The sequence below is a fragment of the Coenobita brevimanus genome, chromosome 1, assembly GCF_032717465.1.
Source record: "Coenobita brevimanus isolate Jiangsu-jjx chromosome 1, ASM3271746v2, whole genome shotgun sequence".
Taxonomy (NCBI): Eukaryota; Metazoa; Arthropoda; class Malacostraca; order Decapoda; family Coenobitidae; genus Coenobita; species Coenobita brevimanus.
In genome coordinates this window covers 31,932,126-31,936,723 of record NC_136954.1, presented here as the reverse complement: position 1 = coordinate 31,936,723, position 4,598 = coordinate 31,932,126, and positions in this window count along the sequence as shown.

Here is a 4,598-nt window from a genome sequence, read left to right as displayed (position 1 = left end):
TGTAGAAGCCTAAGCAAGTATAAACTACCGTCGTTTCTAGCCCCCGATAGTTGTGGTGATGATTGTTACGGGCAGATGAGGGGAGGATGGTGGTGGCAGGTCAATGAATGATTTACTCAAGCAGTGCGCTATGTTTATTTTATTTTTCTATCTTCTGACATGCAATTCGTCATCCTTCTCGTAACATCTATAAACATAAGTAGTTGAAGGCCTCTTGCCACGCCTCGGGACAAGGCCTTTGGTCCTTATGCTGTGTGTGGGAGGTGGGTTAGAGGTAGATGTTCTCCAGTGACACCTCAGTATGTCCACCATCCATCATGACCCACAGGTGACTGACCCAGACGGCCGTGAGAAGGGGTTGACAGGTGTCGCTATGACATACAATATGCCTCACCTTGGGAGGCAGGACGGGACCAGATCTGGGTGTATCGCACACACAGCAAATGTCCAAGAGTGGCCATATATGGGTGTGTAGCAGCTGACGGGTTAATTGCAATAAGGAAAGGTGTTGTGCTAAGAACCACCCCTGAGGAACTCCTTCATATTGTGGGCAGGAATCAGACAAACTATTGCAGACGCGAACAGAAAAGGACCTATTTGTCAAATATTTTTGAATAAAAACTCCTGTATTGCCAACAATACCAAATAATTGGACTGTACGGAGAATATGATACTTCCACGCTGTATCATATGCCTTCTCAAGATCAAAAAATACAGCAAGAACTGATTCACCTTTGGAAAACGCAGCCCTAACATACGTTTCTAACTTAATCAATGGGTCCAAAATACTTCACATCTTTTGGTAGCCAAACTGAGTCGGAGATAAAAGATGGTTAGATTCTAACAACCACATTAGCCTAGCATTAACCATACGTTCCAGGACTTTGCAAAGACAGCTTGTCAGAGCTATTGGACAATAATCTTGAGGAAGATGGCCATCTTTAAATGGCTTGAGGAAAGGAATAATAAGCGCGATGTGCCAACTTGGGGGAAATTCGCCTGTGGTCCAAACAATTATAAAGTGCTAATAAAAAACCGAAGCCCCGCCGATGAGAGGTGTTTAAGCATACTGTAATGAACATCATCTAAACCTTCATATGTATCTCTGCAAGAACGAATGGCATCACGTAATTCCGCCGACGTAAAAGGAGCATTATAATGTTCTTCATCAGAGAGGTGGAAGTGGAGCGGATGATGCTCTGCTGTCCAATGAAGTTTATGAAAGTCACTCGTCAGATGAGAGCCTTTACTAACCTCACTAAAATGTTCGCCTAGCGCACTGGCATCTAAGTAGGGATCTGCTATGGAAGTACCATGCAGATGGAGGACCGGAGCAGGAAATGGTAGCCATTTACCTGCTATCTGAGGGATACAGGCCCAAACCACCAAGATGGGCGTGTTAGAATTAACTCAAGAAACATATAGCTTCCTTTTGGATTTCTTGGCCTCTTTAACTGTTCGACGAAAGGCAGTGCTGGCACGTCGGAAAAGTATAAGATGATAAACTTTATCAGCGGTATGACATTTGCGGTGACAGCTCTTCCAAGTAACCCATTTGATGCGGAGGGCTCTTCAGCATTCCGGCGTCCACCAAGGAACACACTTAAACGAAAAGGGACGAGTGGTCTTAGGAATTGCCTGATGAGAAGCATTTAGGACCACATCGAGGAATTTAGTGAGCATATCTTGTACACAAGAAGAAGGAACAGAAAGAGGAGTTGTATAGGAAGTAAAAGCTGTCCAATTCGCTCGAGCAAAACACCAACGTGGAGGGCGTGGAGTAGGAGAATATGACATCAGTTGAAGATGTATTGGAAAATGATCACTAAACAGACAATCTTGAAGGACAGACCAATTGAAGTCAAGAGAAAGAGATGGAGAACACAAAGAAAGGTCAATGCAGGAAAAGGTATGCGTATGTGCATTGAAGTGGGTGGGAACACCAGTATTGAGGGCAAGAAGCTCATGATGGTAAATAAAAGATCCCATCAGTCGACCACGAGGATTGATAACAGAATCACCCCACAGGGGATTTCGACTATTAAAATCGCCAAGTAAAAGATATGGAGAAGGGAGACTGGAGAGCAGGATGGCTAATGCTGAGTAATCAAGTGCCACTGAGAGGGAGAAATAGAGGGAAACAATTGTTAACCAACGTCCAAGAAATGTGCGGGCTATAACGCAGGGCAGCTCAGTAGAAATTTGTAATGGTTCAAATGGAACCGTATGGTGGATCAAAATGCAAACATTAGAAATGGAATGAGGTGAGCTAAAAAAGGTATAATTGGGGACAGGAGGTGGGGACTCCTGAAGGCGAGTCTCCTGTAAGCAAAGCACCATAGGTTGGTGAGCAGAAAGCAAATAACCTAAGTCGTTACAATGTGAGGTAAAACTGCGTAAATTCCACTGTAAAATACACATCGTAACATAAAACAGAGGATCAGAACAATGACAAAACTGATGGTGCTAAAAAGCTATGTTTGTTGAAGGGGTTACCTTTAAGTAAGGATAGTGGGTACTGAAGAACCACTGGAGAACTGAGTGGTGGTAGGGCATGACTTGGGCAAGGAAGAACGGTGGTGAGGGAAGGGGGTTTCTTCCCCTGGAAGCAAAGGAAGGTGTAAAAGGGATTTGACGATAGGCTTACTTGAAGTTGAGGCGGGGGAAGAAAAGAAAGGAGGAAGTAACGGAGAGATTACTGATGAAGTGTAGGATGTAGACGCTGCAGCCTCAGGGAGAAGAGGAGTGGAAGGAAGAGTGAGAGGAGAGTGAACATCGGCAGAAATGGTAATTGTAGAAGTGGAAATGGGGACGGTTGCAGCAGTGGTTGGAACAAACAATGGTGAAGAGGTATCCTGAAGAAACCGTGTAACTTTCTGGATAGTTTCAGAAGAACTGTCATCCGAAGATGCATGACGAAGTGGAGGGAAGTCAGACCTGGAGTAGAGGGGAGGCATGCAGCGCTTTTGGGGAACAGGACGCGACCCACGATGGGCTTTACGTTTCTTGACCAACTGAAGGGGAGTGGCAGGGTGGGAGAGGCGTGGCCAAGAACGGGAAGGATGCGACACGGGTGCGGAAGTAGATGATGACATAGGTGGGGTAGAGGAAAGAGAGGTGGAAGTAGAGGAACCGAGAACTGAAAAGGAATTTGATAACTTGAATAGGGGTGGACGAAGAAGGGCAAGAGGTGGTTGAGAGAGAAACAGACAAAGGTTGGGCCACAAAAAGAGAACAAGAAGGCTGTAAAGTAAACGAGGGAGAGGACGAAGAAGTGACAAAGACATCTGAGGTTGCAACAGAAGAATAGAGACGATAGGCTGTGGCAGTAGCATCTGTATAGCCTTGACGTTGTGCTTCCCGGCGAGCTTCAGCCCGGCGGAGTCCAGTGGACTTCACATTCAAATTTATACGAAGGGCGACGACGATCAGTGGCGGTATGCTCACCTCAACAATTAGGACAGCAGTGATGATCCGAGGGGCATTCATCATCCTTATGATCTGAAGATGAACAAAGGCGGCACATAGGAGTGGATCTGCAAAATTTCAGGGGGTGTCCAAACTTCCAGCAAGCACGGCATTGACGAGGGACTTGGGGAGATTCTTTAACGTTTATCTTGAGACCACCAAGCATAACAGTGGTAGGTAAGGTACGGCTGTCAAAAAGGATTTTTGCAATATTTATAGAATAGTGGCAGCGATGCGTAGGAGGAAGCGAGTAACACTGTACCGTAACAACTTTATGACCCCGGAGTTCTAAAATCTCCTGGATAAGAGGAGAACACTCTGGCCACTGACGGTCACCAAGATCGACATAAGTGGGAACTAAGACTGTCCCTAGACAAGAATTGAGGGGAACCTTTTTTGTTACAATAATCGGTGTACCGGCAGGACTAAGTAAACTGGTCATCGCAGTCGCCTTTTCTTCGGACTGAACTGTTACAATATGAGAGCCATCTGGACGAGACGTAAATTGGACATCATTGCCCACCTACTTCAATAGGCAACACTGAAAAAGCAGGTCATCGCCTGCTAGAGGGGCAGTTGAGGGAATGTCAAAAAACTTGGTCCAGGTCTGGGGGCCGAACAAAGCTTGGAGTTTGTCATGTTCTGTTTGCTTAGGAAATGGGAGTAGAGATGGACGAGGACGAGAGATACGCGTGGAAAAGGTAGATGAGGTAAGAGGAAGATAAGGTTCTAGAGTAATGATAGAGGAGGAACTAGTAGAGGAGGACTGGGCAGAAATTGAAGAAGATGAGGGTGAGGGGGAGGAGGGAAGATGAGCGTGAGGGGGAGGAGGAAAGATGCGGATAAGTGGAGGTAGTCGGTGGGATGTCCGAAAGAGAAGCCGAGGTCGTTACCTGGGTCAGGTCGGCGGCAGAACCGGGGGAGGGGGAACTAATATCCAAATCCATTATGGTATATGAAACAGGAAAGGCTCATCATGATGGTTGAAAAAGGAAGGACACTAAGGGCGAAACCCCGAGTCTAGAGGCCCGACCAACGACCCCAATGGGGGTCAAACTCCAGTGTACGCCTCTTACCCTACCCTGGAAGGGATAGCGACACTGCACCAGAGAACAAAGATTCCCTGCACA